This window comes from Bufo gargarizans, chromosome 11 (assembly GCF_014858855.1).
Source record: "Bufo gargarizans isolate SCDJY-AF-19 chromosome 11, ASM1485885v1, whole genome shotgun sequence".
NCBI classification, from domain to species: domain Eukaryota; kingdom Metazoa; phylum Chordata; class Amphibia; order Anura; family Bufonidae; genus Bufo; species Bufo gargarizans.
The window spans coordinates 71962234-71989235 of NC_058090.1; the positions used below are offsets into that span (position 1 = coordinate 71962234).

A 27002-nucleotide genomic window follows, 5' to 3' on the forward strand; every position below is an offset into this window, starting at 1 on the left:
CAGGCTTAAAAGACAAGCAGTTTTTGACCTCGTTCAGACCCATTTGCCTGTACTTGTGTGCTTAGTGGAGACACATCTTACTCTAGAGACGGCTCCACGTGTTGATATACGATGGGCTGTGCAGATATATCACTATCTTCTCTAGTTATTCGAGAGGAGTATCTGTTTTAATTCATAATTGGATTGATTTTTTTCTGATAGACATCCTCTATTGATTAATACGGGAGACATGTTTTCCTTTATGGAAACCTCACTGGAAAACCCTGTGTATTGGCCTCTGTGTATATCCCCCCACCCTTGTCTTTGGAGGTACTTAATTTTTTGTTATCTTTTATAGATCGTTGGCCCGAATGCCCAGTAATAATTAATGGGGATTTCAATTGCGCTCTAGATCCAATGATGGATAGAATTTCAATGGGAGATAGTACACAGGTGCCTCTACAAGGGTCACCCCTGGCAAGATTTTGTCACGAATCAGGTTTGGTTGATGCATGGGGCCTAGTAGGGAGAGGGAAGAAAGCTTTTTAATGTATAAATAAGTCTGGTAATTCTATGTCCAGAATAGATTTGGCTTTGGTAAATAAAGATTATTTGAGATGTATTAAAGGGAGTCTGTCACCACATTTGGACATTATAGACTGTTTACATAGCGTTCTGGCATAACTTTAGATGAATCAAACGGTACCTTTGTTGCGTTCTTCTGCGGTTCACCTGTGGCAAAAACGGGCTTTTATTCATATGTAAATGAGGGCTCGCAAGAGCCCAGGGGCGGCGTTAACTTCTTTGGAGCCCAGGCTGATCATCTTCTTTTGTTAATATCCCAGCCTCTGCCTCCGCCCGCCCTTCTCTTCCCTTGAGTTCTCCTCTCCCAGGAGGGGCACGGCTTGGCTGGAGCATGCGCAGTAGCTACAGTCTATAATGTCCAAATGTGGTGACAGACTCCCTTTAAACGGATGAAATATGAAGCTAGGGCTTTATCGGATCATGTACCTTTCTCCTTTGAGGTCTTCATGGTGGACAGTAAACCCAGTGGAAGGCCCTCTTTTAGGCTAAATCCACACTGGATTTCCTTAATGGACAATCATGTAGTATAGTGCAAGATATGACCCAGTTTTGGGATATCAATTATAATTCAGCACGTATGCAATTAGTATGGGATGCATTTGAGGCCTATATGAGGGGGGGTATTTGTCATATCTCTAATCTAAGAAAGGGATATGGTAGAAAAGAGAGGGCGGCAGCTGCCATGACTGAATTCTCCATAAATAAAACAGTAGAAAATAGAGAAAATATGTAGAAGGTAAGTCAGGAATACTCTAACCTTCTTGTGAAGAAAGCCCAACAAAGACTCTTTTTTTAAGGGTCAAAAATACTTTGTTGAATCAGGACGTCCAGGGAAATTACTAGCCAGGGTGATATCAAATCAGAAAAAAAGGAAATAATACGCATTCGGACAATCCGAGGGAAACACCGAAGATCAGAAGCATAGAAAACGAATCTTCGTTAGGCATTTTGATGAATTATATAAATCAAATAAAAATACTTCAGATGAAGTTTTTGATGCCTGCTTAAACGCTATTGACTTGCCTGTTCTCACAGACAGTCAAAAACAATATCTCAATCACGACCTTTCCCTTCAGGAGTTAGAGGCGGCCTTAAAAACCGGTTCAAGTTATTCTTCCCCTGGTCTAGATGATTTCCCAGATCAATGCTATTGTAAATATAGTGGGGTTCTCCTTCCTTGGTTATTAAAGACACTTAGTCAGTGAAGGAGACTACCCCCCATGATTCAATGTTACAAGCTTTAATAGTATTACGGTAATACCAAAAAAGGGAAAAGACCGCCTGGAAACAGAATCTTATAGGCCGATATCCTTACTAAATAATACTGACGTCAAGCTTTTTTCAAGGATTTTGGGCGCTAGATTAGCAAAGGCACATAGCATAATCTCCATCGCTTGTCGCCCGCTCCATCCTGTCTCTCGATGCCTCTAAGGCGGTTGATAGGGCGGAGTGGAGATTCCTCTGCATGGTTTTAGCTAAAATCGGAATCGGGGTCAGATTTATAAATATGATTTAAACTTTTATATAAATCTCCTAGAGCAAGTTTAAATATTTATGGCAATTTGACAGAAAGTTTCCTTTTGAGTGGATGCACTCGTCAAGGGTGTCCTCTCTCACCATTACTTTTTGGGATCTATATTGAGCCTTTGGCAGCTATGGTAAGACAAAATCTCATGATTGAAGGATTTGAGACACTAGGAATAGATGATTAAATCTCTTTATATGCGTACGATGTGTTATTTTTTTTATAAATACTACTAATTTAGTGCTCCCAAGAATAATTCAATTAGTTAACGTTCTCTGGGAAATATCAGTTAGTTATAATAGGGAATATTAGTCAAGATTTCGAGCATTGATAAAATCACGGTCTAATGACACTATTTCCACTGGTCAAAAAGCCTGGAGAGCTGATTGTTTAACCCTACAGGGAGATGAAAGGGAAAATATTTTAGGTGTCTAATGAGTGTCTTTTAATTTTAATCAAGTTTTGGTTCAATTTGATATTATACATAGAATTTATGTTACCCCAATATGGCTCAACAAGTGTGGGCTGAGAATCACATGTAATTGTCCACGGTGTGACTCACTGGGGGGTGATTTTGTGCACATGCTTTGGTCCTGTATTGAATTAAAACAGTACCGGTAAGCAATAGAAAGGATTATTAATGAAAAATTGGAAATCGTGATCCCCTCAACGATAGAATGCTGGATATTAGGTGATATCTCTAAACTGAATTGCTAGAAAGATAAAAAGGCCCTACTATTAAAAGTTATGTTTTTGGCAAGACTTTTGAAAAGGAAAGGAAATAATTGCTTTTCTGATACTGTGTATATTTATTGGATTACTGTTTAACTATTAATAAAATATATACAGTACAGACCAAAAGTTTGGACACACCTTCTCATTCAAAGAGTTTTCTTTATTTTCATGACTATGAAAATTGTAGATTCACACTGAAGGCATCAAAACTATGAATTAACACATGTGGAATTATATACAAAACAAAAAAGTGTGAAACAACTGAAAATATGTCATATTCTAGGTTCTTCAAAGTAGCCACCTTTTGCTTTGATTACTGCTTTGCACACTCTTGGCATTCTCTTGATGAGCTTCAAGAGGTAGTCACCTGAAATGGTCTTCCAACAGTCTTGAAGGAGTTCCCAGAGATGCTTAGCACTTGTTGGCCCTTTTGCCTTCACTCTGCGGTCCAGCTCACCCCAAACCATCTCGATTGGGTTCAGGTCCGGTGACTGTGGAGGCCAGGTCATCTGGCGCAGCACCCCATCACTCTCCTTCATGGTCAAATAGCCCTTACACGGCCTGGAGGTGTGTTTGGGGTCATTGTCCTGTTGAAAAATAAATGATGGTCCAACTAAACGCAAACCGGATGGAATAGCATGCCGCTGCAAGATGCTGTGGTAGCCATGCTGGTTCAGTATGCCTTCAATTTTTAATAAATCCCCAACAGTGTCACCAGCAAAGCACCCCCACACCATCACACCTCCTCCTCCATGCTTCACGGTGGGAACCAGGCATGTAGAGTCCATCCGTTCACCTTTTCTGCGTCGCACAAAGACACGGTGGTTGGAACCAAAGATCTCAAATTTTGACTCAGACCAAAGCACAGATTTCCACTGGTCTAATGTCCATTCCTTGTGTTCTTTAGCCCAAACAAGTCTCTTCTGCTTGTTGCCTGTCCTTAGCAGTGGTTTCCTAGACGATATTCTACCATGAAGGCCTGATTCACACAGTCTCCTCTTAACAGTTGTTCTAGAGATGTGTCTGCTGCTAGAACTCTGTGTGGCATTGACCTGGTCTCTAATCTGAGCTGCTGTTAACCTGCGATTTCTGAGGCTGGTGACTCGGATGAACTTATCCTCCGCAGCAGAGGTGACTCTTGGTCTTCCTTTCCTGGGGCGGTCCGCATGTGAGCCAGTTTCTTTGTAGCGCTTGATGGTTTTTGTGACTGCACTTGGGGACACTTTCAAAGTTTTCCCAATTTTTCGGACTGACTGACCTTTATTTCTTAAAGTAATGATGGCCACTCGTTTTTCTTTACTTAGCTGCTTTTTTCTTGCCATAATACAAATTCTAACAGTCTATTCAGTAGGACTATCAGCTGAGTATCCACCTGACTTCTCCACAACGCAACTGATGGTCCCAACCCCATTTATAAGGCAAGAAATCCAACTTATTAAACCTGACAGGGCACACCTGTGAAGTGAAAACCATTTCAGGTGACTACCTCTTGAAGCTCATCAAGAGAATGCCAAGAGTGTGCAAAGCAGTAATCAAAGCAAAAGGTGGCTACTTTGAAGAACCTAGAATATGACATATTTTCAGTTGTTTCACACTTGTTTGTTATGTATATAATTCCACATGTGTTAATTCATAGTTTTGATGCCTTCAGTGTGAATCTACAATTTACATAGTCATGAAAATAAAGAAAACTCTTTGAATGAGAGGGTGTGTCCAAACTTTTGGTCTGTACTGTAATATATATATTTTTTTTTTATGGGAGTTTTTGGACACAGTGATGCCCATGATGTTTATATTTTTTATTTATGTATTTTTTTTATTCTATGGTGATTTAAACTTTTATATTTAAAAAAAATAAAATAAATGTATATATATTTTTTAACTATTTATTTTTCCTTCATGATTTTGAAGCTCGTATTTGAGCCTACAAAATTAATTTATTCTGAACAATCCTGGGGTCTTTTAGATCCATTATTTGTACAAAATTGCTCATTTCTTATGTTGGTCTGCCATCTGCTGGCCAAAATAAGAATTGCAGCTTCAATACCCTGGGTCTCTTCAGATAGACCCAGGACATTTAATTCAATTACTGGCATCCTCATTGGTCGCAGAGGATGAAGGGTGAAGTGCGGGTTTTTCACCCTTTAGATGCAGTAATCTCACTTGATCATGGCATCTAAAGACTTTATTGCCCGCGATCGGCATTATTATTCCACTGAAGTTATGTCTACCTAATTTATTAAAGGGGTTTTCTGGGAGTTTTACACTGATAAAGTGATTTTTATTATACTGAAAAGAGCAACGTATTTATCAAGCAAGTGACACATCACTGCTGAAGCCAGTAATTGGCTGCAATGGTGCAGGTGACCCTGTCCATGCCCCAGCCAGAAGTAAATAAGCCAGGGACCCCAAAATAGTGACAAGGAGCCTCACATATAGTGACAATCCAGCCTCACAGCAGGATGTCAATCACAGTGAAGGGAGGACGGGTAAGGGGCAGGCTTAGCTTGACTTGAAGCAAGGAGGCCGCTGCCCCTTGACTTCGAGCTGACTCTGAGGATAGCAAAAACACAGATTAAAACAGCATTTTTATAAAGTATAGAACAACCAGTGGAGGAATAAAAAACATGATTAGGAACACACTGGGGGCTACTGTAAGGTAATGATGTATGTTTAAAATGTGTTTTGGAGGTGACAGGTTCCCTTTAATACTGACGACCTTTCCTCTGAATGGGTCATCAGCATCTGATTGGTGGGGGGCCAAAGGTGCACAAAATTTTCTGGTTGAGGGCCACATTGTCAGCCTGAACCAAATCCAAGGGCCGAAAATAAAACTCAAAGGGGTATTACCAACTGAAATACTATATTTTTGGCATATTGAAGATATACAGTATATATAATAAATGTCTAGTTACACTTCTAGTACTCCCATCTAATGGGAGAATACATAAAAAATACATGTGAGCAGCCACAAGACACAGACATACACGTCTGTTACCAGAGAGTTGGGGGATGCACAGAATGGTATCAAGGGCCGCATATAGCCCCTGGGGCACAGATTAGGCTGAACTGTGATACCAGATGCCAATGCCTTCTCAAACAGCTGATCACATAGTTGCCAACTGTCCCCAATTTGCCGGGACTGTCCCTGATCTTCAGAGACAGTCTCGGCAAATGTGCGCTGTCCCGAGCCGAAAATGGACGTGGCTAACACAAACCCCACCCACAAACAGGCGTTTCTGGGTGGGCCCTGGACTTATATGCCACTCAAATGTTGTTACGTATGGGATCAGACATTGATGACCTACCCTGACGATCAGTATTGAACTCCCGGAAAACCCCTTTAGTAGGTGTACACCTCTTAACAGGTGTACACCAGGGATGGTTCTTGGTCTTCTGCTGCCTGAAGTAAAAATGGAATGGCTCTCCTCCTTTCAGAGCCCGATTCTCAAAGCCCCCCATAGCCAGGACACTTCAGCACTAAATACCTCTTACATCCAGTGATGTCTCCTCCTCTGATGTAGACTTTCTCTTTCCTCATCTACTCCATTCGGCCTAGAACACCACACCTTTCAGCCATGTCTGATCTTGCCACACAGACATCCTAAGTTCCTCACTTTTCTATCATTCTCCCCAACCTGGTGTGCGAACAGTGTTACCCTGCTGCTACCTCCAATACTGTTCCCACTGTGGTCCAGAATGCCCTCAAATACTATTGAAGAAATAATAGTCCCTCCCATAGTAATCGTGTTCCCTACAGTCTCACAAATAGTAATTCCCATCCAGAATGCTCTCATTAGTAATACAGTGCCCCCAATAGTGATAATGCTCACCAAGAGTGCCTCCATTAGCCCTTCATATTGTGCCCAATAATAATAATAATGCCCCACAGTACCCCCAGTAGTAATAATGTGTCCCAGAGACCCTGCTATAGTGACCCCAGTAGTAATTAAGCTTCCTATAGTTCCCTCAGTAGTAATAAAACCTCTCTATATGGCACCCCTTCAGACATATAAGGCACTCCTCTAGAGCCTCTATTAGTAATAAGGCCCCCTATAGTGTCCCCAGTAGTTATAATTCTCTCTACGGTGCCCCCAATATTTATAATGCCCCCCCCCCCCGTAGTGCCCCCAGTATTGCTCCCCTGCAGGGCCGCCGTAGTTATGCCCCAGTGCCTCCAACATACAGGCCTATGTAAATAATAGAATTCCCCTCACTCCAGTATAGAGGACCATGTAAATAGCATCACTCCTTTTCCCAGCCGCTTCAAACATACAGTCCCATGTAAAGCTAGATGCACATGAACGTAATAAAATGGCTGTTAAAAATGTACACCCTGTCAGTTCTTCATGGCTGTTTTTCAACCATTTGTGCACCCATTTTATGGCTGTCTGGCCTTTTCAACAGGCTTATCCCATAAGGTCCCCCACATGGTGGTCCCCATTCTACAAGGGGTCTTTATGCACTTCCTTAAAACTCTATTCATTAAATGAATACATTTTTCACAGAGTCGTGCCAATATTTTTATGCCATCAGTAAAAAATATTTTTACTTGGGCATGTGGCCAATGATGTCTTCTTCTAAAGCTTCTTCGAGCGGTCCAAAAAGGTGGAATTCAGATGGCGCTAAATCCGTACTATATGCTGGGCGTTCCATAACCTCCCACTTCAATTGTCTGACGGTTTCCAATGTGTGGGCTGCAGTATGGGGGCCGGCGTTCCTCTACCGTTACAGAGTATTGCGGGTTTCAATTCCCTCTGAAGCATTTCACACTATGTTGCACTTGTGACAGCTGCTCCAGGTTTCTGATAAGAGAGAGGACTTTATCCCCATACTGAGCACACACGCGGAGATGAATTTGTGCTCCCGTCACATCTTCTGCCCACAAAAAGCGTATGACAGAACACTGTTACTCTTTGGTGTAATTTATAAGATTTGAGCTTGGCCTTCTACTGCGCTGTTGGCGTGATGATAACATCACCACAGGTCTTTCAGCCCCTGCAGTGCAAGTCCTAGTCCATAATCACTGCTTCTGCTGTTGAAGAGCACAGTGGAAAATAAAAAATACAAAGAAAAAAACCTCTCCCTTTTAGGTACCTGCCCACGGGTGCAAAATTGGAGCTACGGCCCTGCAGTGACTGCATGAACAGAAAGGACCCTTTCAGACCGATGTGTTTTACATCAGCATAGTTGTGACAAATTTGGCAGGACTGTCCCTGATTTTCAGAGACAGTCCTGGCAAATTTGCACTGTCCTGGGCCTAGCATATACTCTGCCCATAGGTGGGTGTTCCCGGGTGGGATCGGGGCATTCCCATGGTCAGGGCATTCCCATGGTCAGGGCTTATATGCCCGGATTATACCAACTGAAACGTTGGCAAGTATGAATCAGTATTTGTAATCCAAAAACAATAGTGGGTCCAAAATATGGTAGAGGGTACAAATCCTTCCATTATGTCACACACTGGCATTAAAGGGGTATTCCCATCAAATACAATGGGGGCATATCGCTAGCATATGCCCCCATTGTCTGATAGGTGCGTGTCCGACCTCTGGGACCCGCACCTACAACGAGAACGGAGCGGGGAGCGCTGTGGCTGGAGGACCCAGGATTTCCTGGGGTCCGTCCACCACCAAGCGCAGATCTCCGTTGCTCCCATAGAGATGAATGGGAGCACACCGCGCATGTGCAACCCCTGCTCCCATTCATTTCTATGAGGCAGAGCCAGTGCTTGGCTATTTTTGGCGGTCCCATAGAAATGAACGGAGGGCGGCTGTGCATGCTCAGTGCGCCCTCCATTCATTTCCCTGCTCCGTTCTCATTGTAGATGCGGGTCCCAGAGGTGGGACCCGCACCTATCAGACAATGGGGGCATATCCTAGCGATATGCCCCCATTGTCTGAGATAGCAAAACCCCTTTAACATACTTATTTCTTAATCTGGATAGTAACTTAAAAAGGTTGTCTCATCTGAGACAATGCGGGCATATCACTAGGATATGCCCCCATTATCTGATAGGTGTGGGGACCCTAAACAGAGCCCTCAAAGTGGTGCAGGGCACACTGCGCATGCGCAGCCTCCCCCCATTCATATATTCTATAGGACCACCAAAAATAGTAAAGCACTGGCTTGGCTATTTTTGTTGGGTCCATAGAAGTGAATGGGAGCGGTTGGCAGTCATGCGTGGTGCACTCCCATTCACTCCTATGGGGTGAGTGGTGGTGGCCAGACCAGAGTCCTCCAGCCACCACTTTGCCCGCTCCACGCCTTTGGAGACGGCTTATGGTAGAGAAATGAACATTCATTACGTGGGCAACAGCTCTGGTAGACATTCCTGCAGTCAGCATGACAATTGCACGCTCCCTCAAACATTGCGACATCTGTGGCATTGTGCTGTGTGATGAAACTGCACATTTCAGAGTGGCCTTTTATTGTGGGTAGTCTAAGGCACACCTGTGCAATATTCATGCTGTCTAATCAGCACCTTGATATGCCACACCTGTGAGGTGGGATGGATTATCTCGGCAAAGGAGAAGTGCTCACTAACACAGATTTAGACAGATTTGTGAACCATATTTGAGAGTAATGGGTCTTTTGTGTATGTAGAAAATGTTTCAGATCTTTGAGTTCAGCTCATGCAAAATGGGAGCAAAACTGAAAGTGTTGGGTTTATATTATTGTTCAGTGTATATACAGATTTGTAACGTGCGTTTCATGTCCTATAGACAGCTGAACGAACTTGTGACCGCTTCGATATCGATTCGATACCGGGATTTGCTATTTACCGATACTAGGCTGCGCTGAACGACGTTCTATAAAATGCATAATGCACAAGGCTTTTTTTGTTTACATTTTCTCGTGGTATCGAGGACATACCTCCATTTTCACCCAGGCAGCCCCCCTGATTTGAGCATCGTAGCAGTTAATGCTCCGATGCTCTCCTTTGCCCTACGCTAAATCGCACAGGGCAAAGGCATTTTCCTGAGTCCTGAGTTCCGGTGACGAAACGGGCTCTCCATGGGGCTGCCAGGAAGCCCGGTGACGTCACTGGCACTGATGGGCGGGCTTTAGGGAAGCGCTAAAGCACGCCCATCAGAGCCAGTGACTTCACCAAACACACTGCTGGGCAGAAGCTTCCACCCAGCAGTGTGTTATTGTAAGCAAAAGAGCCCTGGCCCTGCACGATCTAGCGCCGGGCAAGGGAGCGCATCGGAGCATGAGATGCCCCAATGCTAACATCAGGGGGGCTGCCTGGGTGAAAATATGGGTATGTCCGGGTTCAGCTCTAAACCCGGAAAACCCCTTTAACGGAGCATATTCCAGGGCTTCCTGACGTAACTGCTGAGACTGTTTCGAAGAATGTGTCTTCTAGTAGTTTAACCAACAGGCACAAAGGCCTGGCATGGATGGCCATTCAGTGGGTCCTGCCCCTGAGAAATGTCATGCATACCTATGGACTATGCAACACCAGGTATTGCCCCAAGTGCCCATTACAGGCAAAAACACCCTTGAATTTCTTTTGGCAGTGTCCGTTTGTGCAGACCCCGTTGGATGCCCTGGAAAATGAACTCAGAGACTCTATTCCCAGGAGCAGCCTCAAGCAAGCACACTGGCATGCTTTATGGACTCCTCCATGGGACTTACACTATTCAGGCTATCCAGGAGGCCTGGCGCCTTAGGAACTGTTTTAAAGGGGTTCTGCAGGTATTTTAAACTGATGACTGGCCTGGGCGCGGCAAAGCTCCATTCAAGTGAACAGAGCTTAGCCGCACCCAGGCCAGTGATACTAGTCGTGATGTCACTGGGCCTGCAGTAAACAGTGAGAAGGCCTGGATCCTGGAGTGCCGCAGCCTTCTCCAACAGCTGATCGGCGGGGGCCCCGGGTGTCGGACCCCCGCCGATCAGAATCAGATGCTGATGATTTATCCAGAGGATAGATCATCAGTTTAAAGGGAACCTGTCAGCGGCAAAAAACACCTTAAATTGCCAGCAGTACCTTCAAGTAGTCAGATGCGGTAAAAGCAGGAAAACACAATCTTTTATCCCCTGAGCGCGCTATTTTCGAGTCACTCTTGAAGTCTAGCGGGCAGAGGCCCCCTTCCCTGCCCCTTCGTTGTGACCGACAGCACTTATGCCCGACAGCAGGTTGGCTTTGCCGAACAGCCGGCTGTCAGTCACAGGAGAAGGGGCAGGGAAGGGCGTGTGGTTACCTTGACTTGAAGCAAGGAGGCCACTGCCCGCCTGACTTCAAGAGTGACTCGAAAATAGCGCATTCAGGGGATAAAAGATGTTTTTTTCCTGCTTTTACCGCATCTGACTGCAGGAAGAAAATCAACATTAGAAACACACTGCCGGCTACTTGAAGGTACTGCTGGCAATTTGGGGTGGTTTTTGTCGCTGACAGGTTCCCTTTAAAATAACTGCAGAACCCCTTTAAGGATGCTATGTGGCTTCACGGGAAACACCTGGTGATCAACTGGGAGAGGATGTCCGTCCAGGACTGCTGCAGGCTGGTTTGCAGCCTGCTCAGAGACTACTCCATCATGGACGGTCCGGATGTCAATGAAGAAGAGGATGAAACCTCTCTGTGTGTCTGTCATTCAATAAAGCTTCGGGCCTGTGACTCCCCTCCTTCTCCCCCTTTCCCCCCATTACTTGCCTGATGTGTGATGTTTTATTAGATTGTCAGTGTGGTGCTCTGCATAGTGTACAGCGCCTGTGCCGTACATTGTGCCCATACACCACACGTTTATGTGTATTATTTATTGTATAAATTGAATTAGAATTAGTGACTTTTAAAAATACCTTTAATCATGATAGTGCGGGTATAGGTATGTATATACCAACGTAGTGTACTACAATTAAACAAAAATTATTTTTTGAAAGGGGAGTAGTGGCCCCTACAAAAAGACATTCAACGGTGACGAGATATACAGGCCTGGCTGGGCCCGAACCAGGTTCTTGAGGGAAATCGGACAGTATCAAAACACGTATCATTGATTGGCCTTGTATACTCCCATTCTGGCAACCCAACAACCTGTGCCTCCCTTTATCGGGCTTCTTTAGCTAAGTATCGTTTATGTGTACTGTCCTTGTTTGATTATTAATGTTTGGATTTCGTCCAACTATATACCTACCTCCTGATGAGCCTGACGAGTCTCAGGTGAAACGCGCCGAGGTTTGCGTATTGGTCTTGAGAGGGCGGGTGGCGTCCCTTTAATTTGGACCACCTTCCATTCTCCATGTATCTTTTGTAATTATTCCTGTATCAATTTATTTTCCCTGATTAGGGTTTGTGTAGGGACTGGATAGCAATAGGTTCGGGGACAGGGAAGCCTCCACCATCAGGGGGTCACCCTGGGCTAAGCAGGGCATTTAGGGTAAGCCTTCGTCTGCCCTGCCCTCTTCTAGACCCTGATTCTTTTTTCCTCGAACCTCTAGGCCTGTATATCTCGTCACCGTTGAATGTCTTTTTGTAGGGGCCACTACTCCCCTTTCAAAAAATTATTTTTGTTTAATTGTAGTACACTATGTTGGTATATACATACCTATACCCGCACTATCATGATTAAAGGTATTTTTAAAAAAGTCACTAATTCAATTTATTCAAAACTCGTGTGATAAAGATATCAGTAAGAATCTAACTATTTGGTAATTATTATTTATTGTACTCTGTTCAAGCCTGCGTATAGCTTCTGTTTGTCCTGATGACTGACACCCGAAAGAGCTGGATACGGGTGGATATCTGGTCTGGCTATATTCCCACGTCAAATCCCAAGGCTTGTTGGAAAGTCAGAGTTGACTCATAGGGAGCTACTTCCAATAGGTGGCGCTGGCGAGATGCTTATCTTTTTTGGGAGATAACTCTTTGTTTCCCATGGAGCATTGCCAAAAAGACCCCATATAATGGAGTACTTCCAGTAAGTCTCCCCACACAGGACTAGTCTCTTTAAAGAGGTTGTCCATGAAATGATAAAGATGAACTATCCTCAGGATAGGTCATCATTATCTTATTGGCAGGGGTCCAAGTCCTGCCCCCCCCCATGCAGAGCAGCTGTTTCAGGAAGATGGTACATCTAGGAAGCAATCACTAGGAGAAATAAATAAAACAAATTTGCAACTTTTTTCTGCTCTGCACTATGCTCGCCAGTTTTCTGAAAGTGGGCGAGTTTTCTTATGTAAATTAATCTATAGACAGATTTACTATTGGGACTATTTAAAAAGTCGCTAAAAAGTCGCAATTTCACTCCAGTGAGGACCATGCTTATCTTATGAGACTTTTTAATAGAACATGCGACTTTTTCATAAAGATGTGCGACTTTTGTAAAGCTGCTTACTGACGGATAAATTGCTACCTTCAAACCACATTTATTACAGTCTTAAAGGGCCAATCATAAATCTGACTTGGCTAAAACTGACTTTAGCCATATGTGAAAGTGGAGCGAGTCATGATAAATCTGGCCCATAGAGTGCAATTCCATCAAGTTCAACCTTTCATCCTATGGTGATGATCTGAGGAAGGCAACAAAAACTTACACAACATTGGGAGTAAATGTCTTCTCAGCTCCAGTACAGCAACCATAAGACGTTCCTGAATCAATAACCCATCTCAAACACTGTACTTCACATCACTTGTTATGATGTGGCACACCACAAGGCCAACCAGACTTTCCGAGCATGCACACCTTTCTGTTCACATAGCTGTATGAGGACTTCTTTTTTGCAGGCCAAGTTGTACTTTACTCTTGTATACAATGTAATGGGAGGCTCCTTTACGAGTCAGAGGGGGAGCACACATCTTACGGGCAGTAAGTGGTACTGCCGGCTAGAAGCAGGCCGCGGCCTACAAGAAGGTGCAGCCAAGCTTCTCTGGTGGCCGGGCCTTCTTGAAAGGAGGAGAGGAAGGCTAAAGTGGAAAACTTGGAACCGAACTCGGCTTTAGGCTACATGCACACGACCGTTGTGTGTTTTGCGGTCCGCAAATTGCGGATCCGCTAAACACTGATGACGTCCGTGTGTGTTCCGCAATTTGCGGAACGGCACGGACAGCCATTGATATAACTGCCTATTCTTGTCCGTTTTGCGGACAATAGGACAGTTTATATTTTTTATACGGACCACGGAACGGAGCAACGGATGCACACGGAGTGCTGTCCGCATCTTTTGCGGCCCCATTGAAGTGAATGGGTCCACATCCAAGCCGCAAAAACTGCGGCTCGGATGTGGACCAAAACAACGGTCGAGTGCATGAGGCCTAAATCTCTGCTTTCCTGCTGATGGAACATGGCAATCCACTGTGAGCAGAGCAGTGTGGCATCTCCTGTGAATGTGGCATCTCCTGTAGCTGCGCACTGCCGCATGTAAGTGGTTACAGAGGGAGCGGATTCCCTCCGCCTCCCATCAGCACCCCACACACGAGATCACAGGGTGCTGATGTGTAGACCTCAAGCCTGCCTCTAGTGTTTCCCAGCAGGCTGCACCTCTCTGGCGCAGCCTGCTGGGCAATGTTAGTATAGCACCAACATTAAAATTCAATACACGAAAGAATAGGCTGCACCTAAGTAATGTGTCAACATTTACATACCTTCACCGTATCCACCGCCTGTCTAAATGTACGTCAGCCCCCTCGCTGGTGTAGATTTAGACCATTTTCTACATCTAAAACAGGAGTAGAAAATGAAAAATGAGACTGGCTTACAGGCTCACCCCCTTTTCTTTTAGGCCTGGCGTCAGCAGGAAAACGTCACAGATAGCGGTGCAATTACCCTTTGCACCAGATATACACCAAAAATGAGTGTACAGCCCCATGCACACGACAGTTGTTTTTCTCGGTCCGCAAAACGGGGTTCTGTTGTTCCATGATCCGTTTTTGTTTCCATGTGTCTTTTTTTGGAGGATCACCAGACATGAAGGAAAGTAAAAAAAAAAAGTCTAAGTCAAGTTTGCCATGCAAACGATAGGAAAAAAACAGACGCAGACGACAATCTTGTGTGTCTCCGCGTTTTTTCACGGACCCATTGACTTGAATGGGTCCGCAAACTGTTTTCTGTGAAAAAAATAGGACAGGTTATATTTTTTTGACGGACTGGAACCACGGATCACAGACGCGGATGACAAACGGTGCATTAGCTGAGTTTTCAATGGACCCATTGAAAGTCAATGGGTCCGCAGAAAATCACGAAAAACGGACACGGAATGAAACAACGGTTGTGTGCATGAGGCCTAAATCTGATAATAAATTACCCTCCTAGTGTATTTTAGAAGTGATAAAAAATAAATAAATCGCCTATTATAGTCCCCTTATAGTCCTTAAATGATTAAAAAAGTAAAAAAATAAAAATACAATTTTCAGGCCGGCACATGCGCACTTCGCTCAACGAAGCCGCTGCCAGGAGTCCGCCGCGCATCAGGCTGAGCCTAGTGCGCAGGCGCCGGATCTGGCAGAGGGACTGGAGGAAGGCAGCGCGGGGTGCGGGCGGGCACCCTGGATTAATGTAACCCTGGGTTCACACCGTTTTACGCGCGTATTTGTCGCGCGTTTTTATGGGCGTTTTTGGCAATAGTAAACGCGCGTTTGTGTGATTGACTGCAGTGTTGTCCAATGAGTCTATGGCCAAAACGCGCGACAAACGCCCCAAAAAAAGCTCAAGAACTTGTTTATGCGTCGGGCGTTTTACAGCGCGTTCAAACGCGCTGTAAAAAGCTCAAGTGTGAACCAGGGCCATAGGGAAGCATTGGTTTTCACGTGTTGAGCGTTTTACAGCGCGTTTGAACGCGCTGTAAAACGCTCAGGTGTGAACTTAGGGTAAAACCCCTTGGGCACCTTAGGTAGGTGAGTGACAGCTTATAAAAACCTGTTTTTCGGGCTAATAAAGCCACAAGCAGGTTTAATAAGGGCAGTTTAGGATTCATGTGATTAGCACCGACATGGCCATATGTTTAGCTTATAGGGCTCAAATCTCATGACAGAATCCCTTTAATAAAAGTTAATCAGTAAGTTATGTGCACCTCAAAATGCATCCATTATAAACTACAACTTGTCCCGCAAAAAACAAGCCCCCATAAGGCTAGGACTACAAGACGACAATATGTCACGCGAGACATAGGGCACAACTACACTGCAACATGTGTCGCATGACAATTTTTATAATGATAGTCTATGGTGTCGCACTGCAACATGCTGTGACTGCGACGCCACAGTCGCAGAAAATCTATCTTGGATTGATTTATTGCTACTGTCGTGTCGCAGTCGCAGCGCGAAACCATAGACTATCATTATAAAAATTGTTGCGCGACATTGGTGCACCAAAATGTCATGTGACAGATGTCGTGTAGCCTTAGGCTTAGGCCTCCTGCACACAAATGTGTGCTGCCCATTGCCGACCGCATTTGGGGATCCTCAATACATGGGCGCCCTTCTGTGGGCATTCCGCATCACGGATGCAGACCCATTCACTTCAATGGGTCTGCAAATCCGGAGATGCGGAATGGTGCGAAACGGAAGCACCGAACGGAACCCTACGGAAGCACTACTTCCATTCCGCAAAAAGATAGAACATGTCCTATATTTTTGCGGAAAGGGCGGATCACGGACCCATTAAAGTGAATGGGTCCGCGATCCGCTGCGGCTGCCCCATTCTCAGTGTTCGTGCATTGCGGCCCGCATTCACTTCAATGGGGATGCAAAAGATGCGGACAGCACTCCGTGTGATGTCCACATCCGTTGCTCCATTCCGTAGCCCCGCAAAAAAAATATAACATGTCCTATTCTTGGCCGTTTTGCGGACAAGAATACGCATTTCTACAATGGGCCGCACACGGGCGGCTTCCGTTTTTTGCGGACAGCAAGTTTTATGAAAATCGACTTCGGATGCATCCCTAGTTACCCTCGCTCATCCCTAGTTACGAGCACCCTGCAATCCATCAGAGCTGGCCATGCTTGCACACTATAGGAAAATGCGCTGGTCTATGTGAGCTCCCACGTTCTTGGCCACCAGAGAGGCAGGTGCTTTTTCTTATAGTGTAAAAGCACATCCACCTCAGCTGGATTGCAGGGTGGTCATAACCGTGGAAACGAGCAGGGTGTAATGTGATGGAAAAATGAATCCAGCCAGCAAAGGAAGCAATATGGACAACAACAATACATTAGTGAGTGCCTTGTATTAACCTTCTCTACATGATAAATACCATCTGCTGAAGTGAGACGACCCCTTTAAACTCCATCCCATTCAAGTGAAGGGGACAGGAAGGAGCTGTAATGGCACTGCTCACCACGGCAATGTCAATGGCGAGCAGGTAAACCATCAAGGGAATGCAGAACTCAAATAGCTGATCATTAGGCGTGCTGGGAGTCGTACCCCTGCCTGAGGATAGGTCATCAATAATGGAAACCGGACAACCCCTATATACTTCTCTAAAAGCCCCAAAAAAGTTACCCCTCTCCCCAAAAAAATGCATGATTTTTTTAAACAAAAAAACACTCTTAGGCCTCTTTCACACTTGCGTTGTCCGGATCCAGCGTGTACTCCACTTGCCGGAATTACACGCCGGATCCGGAAAAACGCAAGTGAACTGAAAGCATTTGAAGACGGATCCGTCTTCAAAATGCATTCAGTGTTACTATGGCAGCCAGGACGCTATTAAAGTCCTGGTTGCCATAGTAGTAGTGGGGAGCGGGGGAGCGGTATACTTGATCACGTGATCCATGCGCGTGGGGTGCCCTGACGTCACTCTGGAGCGCCCGGGGAGCCGCACGGACGGTAAGTATGCTGCTCCCCCGCTCCCCACTACACTTTACCATGGCTGCCAGGACTTTAGCGTCCCGGCAGCCATGGTAACCATTCAGAAAAAGCTAAACGTCGGATCCGGCAATGCGCCAAAACAACGTTTAGCTTAAGGCCGGATCCGGATCAATGCCTTTCAATGGGCATTAATTCCGGATCCGGCCTTGCGGTAAGTGTTCATGATTTTTGGCCGGAGCAAAAAGCGCAGCATGCTGCAGTATTTTCTCCGGCCAAAAAACGTTCCGGTCCGGAACTGAAGACATCCTGATGCATCCTGAACGGATTTCACTCCATTCAGAATGCATTAGGATAAAACTGATCAGGATTCTTCCAGCATAGAGCCCCGACGACGGAACTCTATGCCGGAAGAAACGCAGGTGTGAAAGAGCCCTTAGGCCTCGTTCACACTTCAGTGTTTAGTCAGTGATTTCCATCAGTGATTTGTGAGCCAAAACCAGGTGCAACTCGAAACACAGAACAGGAGCAGATCTTTCCCTTCTACCTCATGTCTGTGGAGGCTCCACTTCTGGTTTTGGCTCACAAATCACTGATGGAAATCACTGACCAAACACTGAAGTGTGAACGAGGCCTTAAAGTCTTTAAGTCCCCTAGGGTATATTCATAAAGGAGCATTTTCTGTGCTGAAAAAATCCTGATGTGGAATCCTAATCAGGTTTTTTTGGATGGCTTTTTTCTGACGTGAACATAGTTTTTGATCCGAATATTTATTCCTGCCAGTTTTCAATGGAAATTCTGGATGTGGAATCCATATGGACAGGACTCTTCTAAAACCAAGTGGGGGAAAAAAGAGCTGTGTGGTTTAAGGCCAGTTTCTGTTCTGCTTCCGTTCCGTTTCCATATGGTTTTCGTATGTGATCAGTTTTTTACGGATCGGAAGCATGGCATATACAGTATACTGTAACTACATTGAAAAATTGGGCTGGTCAGAAATTTTTTAATAGATGGTTCCGCAAAAACTGAACGGATACAGAAGACATACAATGCATTCCGTATGCATTCCGTTTTTTTATGCGGAACCATTGACTGGAATAGAGCCACGGAACGTGAATTGCAGGCAATAATAGGACATGTTCTATCCATCAGAATGGAAATACGGAATTCATACGGAGTACCTTCCGTTTTTCTTGTGGATCCATTGAAATTAATGGTTCCGTATACGGAACGGAAAAAAACGGAATGTAAACGGAAAAAAAAACGGTGTGAAAGAGGCCTTAGGGTTCATGCACAGAAAATTATTTTCTTCCCATGTCCGTTCCGTGTGCATTCCATTTCCGTATGTCTGCATTTCAGTTCCGCGAAAAAATAGAACATGTCCTATTATTGTCCGCATTACGGACAAGGATAGGACTGTTCTAAGAAGGGCCAGCTGTTCTGTTCCACAAAATACGGAATGTACACGGATGCCATCCGTATTTTTTGCGGATCCGTTTTTTGAGGACCACAAAATACATACGGTCTTGTGCATGAGCCCCTAGGCCTCATGCACATGAACATATTTTTATTCTGTGTCCGTTCCGTTTTTTGGTCATCAGTGGTTCCAGGGCTGTAAAAAAATTGAAATGATCAGTGTGCATTACGTTTCCGTATGTCTGTTCCTGCAAAAAAGTAGAACATGTCCTATTATCGTCCGCATTACGAACAAGGATAGGAGCGTTCTATTAGGGGCCAGCTGTTCTGCAAAATACGGAAACACACAGCCGGTATCCGTGTTTTGCGGATCCGAAATTTTCGGACTGCAAAACATCCAATAGTCGTGTGCATGAGCCCTAAATTTACTAGATTCCAGGATTCTCCTCCGTCAGAAGAGCGGAGGTCAGAATGGCACCTCACACCGAGTTCCTCGCATTGAACTCGCTCATGTGTGTCTCCATTGAAATCTGCATTTGTGTGCAGGTAACCTTGAAGGGGTTTTCAGAGATTTTAATACTGATGACCACTTTTTCCCCCAAGTGACACGTCACTGCTGAAGCCAGTCATTGGCTGCAGTGGTGTAGGTGACCGGGTCTATGCCCCAGCCAGAAGTAAACAAGCCAGGGAACAGAGGCCCCTAGCCTAACTCTCTTGTTATCCCCGCCATGCTGGCTCCTGCTCATCTATCCTCTGTCTGGGGCACTGACATGGTCACCTGCACCACTGCTGCCAATAACTGGCTTCAGCAGTGACGTGTCACTTGTTAGATAAATATGTTGCTCTTTTCAGTATAATTACAATAAAATTCACTGGGAATAAGCCTCATTGTTCTACAGCTCTGGATGGAATACAATACCCTGGTTGATCGCAGCACAGCAATCTATACATCTGCATGGAGCAGGACAGGCCTTGCACGTCTCCGGTGTCAGCGATTTAAATACGTATGGTACTAATTTTATGGCGTTGAGAGAAGTGACTTTTCTAATAACCACAGTAAAAAAATAAATAAATCTGTTTCATGTTCTGCAGACAAAACTGGAAAGAAACTGCCTCCGGCTTCTGCTACTGCAGCAATTTGCAAATGCCAAGCTCAGATAATAGCTCTCTGTTGTGCCAGGCTGACAACTACAACTCCTCCCATCCCACACACAATCCCCACTCCTGTCTCCTCATAAACACACAGTCCAATTACCTGCTACTGTGGCAGACGTCGCAGGGACAGGTGTAGTCCAGCCCTTGATCCAGTATTAACCTCCAGGGTGAGGTCCTCACAGCCAGGAGGACTCCGGCTACCACTGGACAGCCATCTGCAAATAAGAAACATTACCTGGTTGTAACTGACCCAGGGGCAAACGTCCACCTCAGAGACAAGTATCCAGACACATTCCAGACGAGCAGCAGACTGCTCCAGGGGATCTCAGGAGGCTTTCAGGAAGTGGTGCCCTGTGCCAGGCAGAAGGAGCTGAGGAACTCCCATCAGGCGGGGTCTTCTGGGCTTAGATCCTGCTGGTGGCTTCAGACTCAGGCTCTAGTAATCCCGCACTGCTTTCATTTTCAGTTATTTTTTCCAGTAAGGACAGTCAACAGCTTCCAAGTGCTGGAGCTCATCCTCACAACCAGGCGAAGGGCACCTCTGAGAGTGAAGGATTCAATGTGCTTTTCATGCAGCACCCTGGTAATGATTAGCCACAGTCAGAAGAAAAAACTAGTCCAGAATGTGGTTCAGCACAAGAGTAGACCTCAGCCGTGTTAGCCCCCCCATATCAATATTGCAGTTGGTTAAATCAGGTTAGATCTCACACAGAAGTAGAGATATTAACAGTTATTTGCAGGGGGGGCTAACCTTTCATCAGCCCCCCTTATCAAACAAAATTCCAAACAATTAGCTATTTTGGAAGATATTTGTTAGATCCGGTATGATCAACTAGTTGTTTTGTTAGATCTCACATAATTACAGACTTATTAAGTGATTAATGAGGGGGGCTAACCCCCCCACATGCAATTTTCTGGTAAAATTTCATTCGGGCTAATAGAACTGCTAAGATCAAGTGGTTTCAATGTTAGATCTCATATAATTACAGAGATATTTCACATGAAAACACAGATATTAGATAGTATTAAATAGGGGGGCTAGCCCCCCCTTATGTAATACCAAATATTCATAATATCTCTGTAATTATATGAGATCTAACGTTGAAACCACTTGATCTTACCGGATCTAACGAAGGCCTATTAGTCTGCATCAAATTTTACCAGAAAATTGCATGTGGGGGGGCTAGCCCGCCTCATTAATCACTTAATAAGTCTGTAATTATGTCAGATCTAACAAAACAACTAGTTGATCTAACAAATATCTTCCAAAATAGCTAATTGTTTGGTCAATTTTTTTTGAGGGGGGGGCAGATGATGGGTTACCCCCCCCCCCCCCCCTGCAAATAACTGTGAGATCTAACGCAAACAACAATTGATCTAACCAACTGCATATGTTTTGTTTAAAAATTTTGATATGGGGGGGGGCTAACACGGCTGAGGACATGAGGAGAGGACCTTCAGGCCTGGGATACAAAGGGCCCACCAGAGTAGGGATTTTGGTTTCAGGACTTCTGGTCCGTGGTAGCGGAATCCATAACAGAATTCTTAGATAAGCCGAACCTTGAATGCCGAACTTGAAAACACAAGTTCGCTCATCCCTACACCAGAGGCATTGATTTTTGAGGGCCCACTATGTAAAAACAATTAAGTTCGCTTTTAGTTTTGAATTATCATTGGCGTATCTCAAAACGGCTCACAGCCTGTGTATCTAATCTCAGGGTCCGGTTCTTAGGCTACGTTCACACTTGCGGCAGGACGGATCCGACAGGCTGTTCACCCTGTCGGATCCGTCCTTCCGCTGTTTTGCCGTGCCGCCGGTCCGCTGCTCCGTCCTTATTGACTATAATGGGGACGGGGGCGGCACACCGGCACAGTACAGCAGTTCGCGGTCAGAGGCCGCCGGACTAAAAAGTCGAACATGCAGGACTTTTAGTCCGGCTGTCTTTCGCCGTGCACTGCCGTACTGTGCCAGAGCGCTGCCCCCGTCCCCATTATAGTCAATAGGGACGGAGCGGCGGCACAGCAAAAAAGCGGAAAGACGGATCCGACAGGGTGAACAGCCTGATCCCTCCTGCCGCAAGTGTGAAAGTAGCCTTATCTGGTATTTCTAGGGGCATATTTTAAAACACATCATAGAAACCACTCACACAAAAACCATGGGGTACATTTACTAAACTGTTTGCACCTCTTTTTAGTCTAAAAAAATTCTGTTTTATAGACAGTCTAAGGGTACCTTCACACTAATGTCGCTGGATTCTGGCATGCAGTTCCGTCGCCGGCAATCTGTATGCAAACTGGTACCATTTGTAGACGGATCCGGATGCGGATCACCCTCACAAATGTATTGCAATACCGGATCCATCTCTCCGGTTGTCATCTGGAAAAATGGATCTGGTATTTATCTTGCGCAGACCGCAAAACAGGATCAATTTTGTCAGAACACTTAGGGCCGAATCCAGCATTAATGCATTTCAATGTCAAATAAATCCAGCATTCCAGCAAGTGTTCTGGAATTTTGGACGCAGAAAATAACGCAGCATGCTGCGGTATTATTAAACGTCCAAAATCCGTACAGTGACTGAACTGAAGACTTCCTGATGCATACTGAACGGATTGCTCTCCATTCAGAATGCATTACGATAAAACTTATCTGATTCCACTAGGACGGAACTCAATACCGGAAAAGAAAAACGATAGTGTGAAAGTACCCTTAGGCCTGTTTCACACTTGCATTGTTATTATTATTATTTATTATTAAAGCGCCATTCATTCCTTAGCGCTGTACATATGAAAAGGGGTATACACACACATACATAATACAGACAATTGCACTAAGCATAAACAAGACGAGTTACAGACTGGTAGAGAAGGAGAGAGGGCACTGCCCGTGAGGGCTTACAATCTACAGGTGAAACTCGAAAAATTTGAATATCGTTCTTTTATTTCAGTAATGCAACTTGAAAGGTGAAACTAACATATAGAGATAGACTCATTATATACAAAGCGAGATATTTCAAGCCTTTATTATTTGTTATAATTTGGATGATTATGGCTTACAGCTTATGAGACCCCAAAGTCACAATCTCAGGTCCCCTTTGCTCAGGGGGTATGGATTAATTAGATGACTAGAGTGTGACACTTTGAGCCTAGAATATTGAACCTTTTCACAAAACTCTACTTTTAAGCTGCATTAATGCAATTCTTTTAATTTGAATTGCTGAAATAAATGGACTTTTGCATGACATAAAAAAAATTCACGTTTCACCTGTACATGGTATAGGAGAAGAACACAATAGGTGAGGGTGAAGATGGTCATGGAATAGAGGCATCAGGGTCGTTGGCTTGTCTGAAGAGGTGGGTTTTTAGGTTTCTTTTGAAGGATTCCACTGTAAGGCCTCATGCACACGACAGTTTATTTTCACGGTCCGCAAAAACGGGGTCCGTAGGTCCGTGATCCGTGACCGTTTTTTCGTCCGTGGGTCTTCCTTGATTTTTGGAGGATCCACGGACATGAAAAATGAAAAAAAAATCTAAGTCAAGTTTAACATTGAAATGATAGGAAAAAACGGACACGGATCACGGACACGGATGACAATCTTGTGTGCATCCGTGATTTTTCACGGACCCATTGACTTGAATGGGTCCGTGAACCGTTGGCCGTGAAAAAAAATAGGACAGGTGATATTTTTTTCACGGCCAGGAAACACGGATCACGGATGCGGCTGCCAAACGGTGCATTTTCCGATTTTTCCACGGACCCATTAAAAGTCAATGGGTCCGCGAAAAAAAAACGGCACAACGGCCACGGATGCACACAACGGTCGTGTGCATGAGGCCTAAGTAAGAGTCTGATATGTTGGGGTAGCGAGTTCTAGAGTGTGGGGATGCACGGGAGAAATCTTGGAGGTGATTGTGGGAAGAAGTGGTGAGAGGAGAGAAGGAGCTCTTGTGAGGATCGGAGATTGCATGTGGGGATGTATCGGGAAAATAGCTCAGAGATGTAGGGAGGGGACATGTGGATGGCCTTGTATGTATTTGTTAGTATTTTGAACTGAATTCGCTGGGCAATGGGGAGCCAGTCAAGGGATTGGCAGGGGGGAGAGGCAGAGGAGTAACAGGGTGAGAGGTGGATTAGTCGGGCAGCAGAGTGAAGGATAGATTGGAGGGGTGCAAGAGTGCTAGATGGAAGGCCAAAAAGGAGAATGTTGCAGTAGTCTAGACGGAAGATGAAGAGGGCATGTACAAGCATTTTTGCAGATTCAAAGTTGAGGAAAGTGCGGATGCGGGAGATGTTTTTGAGTTGGAGGTGGCAGTTGGTGGAAAGGGTTTGGATGAATTCTGTTTTATCCATGTAAAGTTTTAGAAAGCGAGAGGAGAAGAAGGATGATATGGAAGATAGGCATTGTGTGATTCTGGATAATAATTTGGTGATGTCTGGACCAGAGAGGTAGACGTGCAGGGGCGTAACTACCATAGCGGCAGACCATGCGACTGCTATGGGGCCCAGGGCAAGAGGGGGCCCAGTTGGGATCATCCCCTCTTCTACTTGGTCTGAAAACTTGGTCTGGACTTTACCCTCTAAAGGAACAATTTTTAGTAAATGAGGCAGTGGGAGAAATGGCCCAAGGTTCATTGAAAAGTGTTTAGGCGGAAACCCTTCTGTCCTGTGGGGGGGGCCTGGTTTGATCCTTGATATGGGGCCCTTACTTCCCTGTGTACGCCACTGTAGATGTGTGTCATCAGCATAAAAGTGATGCTGAAAGCCATGGGACACTATGAGATGTCCAAGGCCGAAAGTGTAGATAGAGAAGAGCAGGGGTCCTAGGACAGAACCTTGCGGGACACCAACAGAGAGGGAATGAGACGAGGAGGTGGTGTGAGAGTGGGATACGCTAAATGTCCGGTCTGTGAAGTATGATGTGATCCAGGAGAGGGCCAGGTCAGTGATGCCAAGAGATGAGAGAGTTTGCAACAGAAGGGAGTGGTCGACAGTGTCAAAGGCAGAGGACAGGTCAAGGAGAAGGAGGACAGAGTAATGTTTTTTGGTTTTGGCTGTTAGTAGGTCATTGGTGACTTTGGTAAGGGCAGTCTCAGTCGAGTGGTGGGGTCGGAAGCCAGATTGTAGCCGGTAAAAGAGGGAGCAGAAGGAGAGGTGAGAGGACAGTTCAGAATGGACATGTTCGAGTAGCTTTGAGGTATATGGAAGAAGTGATATGGGGCTATAAGTGGACAAGTGAAGGCTTTTTGAGGATGGGTGTAATGGTAGCATGTTTAAAACCAGAGGGGAAGACAGCAGAGGTTAGGGATAGGTTGAAGAGATGAGTTAGGGCTGGGATAAACACTGTGGTGAGGTTAGGGATGAGGTGGGATTGGGTCAAGTGCACAGGTTGTGAGATGTAATCTGGCGGGTAGAGTGGAGAGTTTTTCTTCTGTAATGGTAGAGAAGCAGATTTTGTGAGAAGACTGAGCAGTTGTGTAGAGGGTCTGTGGGGACTGTGTACTGAAGCTTTCTCTGATGTTGACTACCGTATCTTTTGTTTGAAGTATGCGGCAAAGTCCGCAGCTGAGAGGAGAGGCTGGGGGCGCTGGGGGACGGAGAAGGGAGTTAAATGTGTTAAAAAGTTGTTTAGGGCTGTGGGCCAGAGAAGATATGAGAGATGAGAAGTAGGCCTGTTTTGCATCAGTGAGTGAGGATTTGAATGTGAGGAGGGATTGCTTGTATGCGGTGAAATGATCTTTAGAATGGGATTTCTTCCATCACTGCTCAGCAGCCCTGGAAGCTTGTCTGAGTTTTTGGGTCAGGTTGGTGTGCCAGGGTTGTCTGTTGATTTTTTAGGTTTTGTTGTGAGGGGGCAACTGAGTCCAGAGCTGTAGTTATTTTGGTGTTATACAGGGTGGTGGCAGCATCTGGGTCTTGGAGGGAACAAATAGTAGAGAGTGGCAGAAAGCAAGCAAAAGTCAAGATGTTTAAGGTTCCTGCAGGGGGGGTGCTAGTGTGTGGACCAGGGGAACAGCAGAAGAGACCACTGAAGAGAAGGTGAGTAGGTTGTGGTTGGATAGGGGGAGAGGCGAATTAGAACGGTTAGATAGGGAGCAGAGGCGGGTAAAGATAAAATCCAGAGTGTGACCATCTCTGTGGGTGGGTGCAAAAGACCACTGTGAGAGGCCGAAGGAGGAAGAGAGTGATAGGAGTTTAGAGGCAGCTGAGTGGCAGGGGTCAATAGAGATGTTGAAGTCATCCATGATAATAGTGGGGATGTTGGCAGAAAGAAAGTGTGGGAGCCAGGTGTTAAAGTGGTCAAAAAATATAGTGGCTGGCCCTGGGGGGGGTAAATGACAGCTACTTGGAGGTTGGAGAGAGAGTAGATGCGAACAGAGTGTACTTCAAATGAAGTGAGCATAATGGAGGGTGGCAGTGGAGTTGGGCTGTAGGAGCAGGTGTCTACTTGCTGGTAGCAGCCACAAAAAAACGCCCCTCCTCCTGTTGATTGACAGGGCCAGCCGCGATCTCCTCCTCCGGCTGGCCCTGTCAGCATTAAAAAAATTGCGTGCCTGCGTTGATTCGGCGCAGGCGCTTTGAGATAAGGAGGCTCGCCTCCTCAGCACTCCCTCAGTGCGCCTGCGCCGATGACATCTTCTCTTTCGGTGACATCATCGGTGCAGGCACACTGAGGGAGTGCTGAGAAGGCGAGCCTCCTTATCTCAGAGCGCCGAATCAACACAGGCTACCAGCAAGTAGACGCCCTACTTGCAGGTAGACAGATAATTAGCATATTATAAAAGTATGTTTTTTGACATATCTACAGAACGAAAATAATTAATAACATAATGTATAGCTATATTTCAGGATAGGGATTATAAGTACCCAAAAA

The 27002-nt window shown here is 45.3% G+C and overlaps 1 protein-coding gene across 2 annotated transcripts in view; it reads right to left on the reverse strand.

Moving 5' to 3' along the window:
* PLEKHG3 (pleckstrin homology and RhoGEF domain containing G3) overlaps window positions 1-20629 on the reverse strand; it is a 105625-nt gene extending 84996 nt beyond the window's left edge. Inside the window, exon 1 of one of the 2 annotated variants that reach the window (XM_044271662.1) lies at window positions 20366-20629. The gene's annotated coding sequence lies outside the window, so the exon portion shown is untranslated. The other variant, XM_044271664.1, reaches the window with a different exon arrangement.
* Window positions 20630-27002: the final 6373 nt, after the last annotated feature.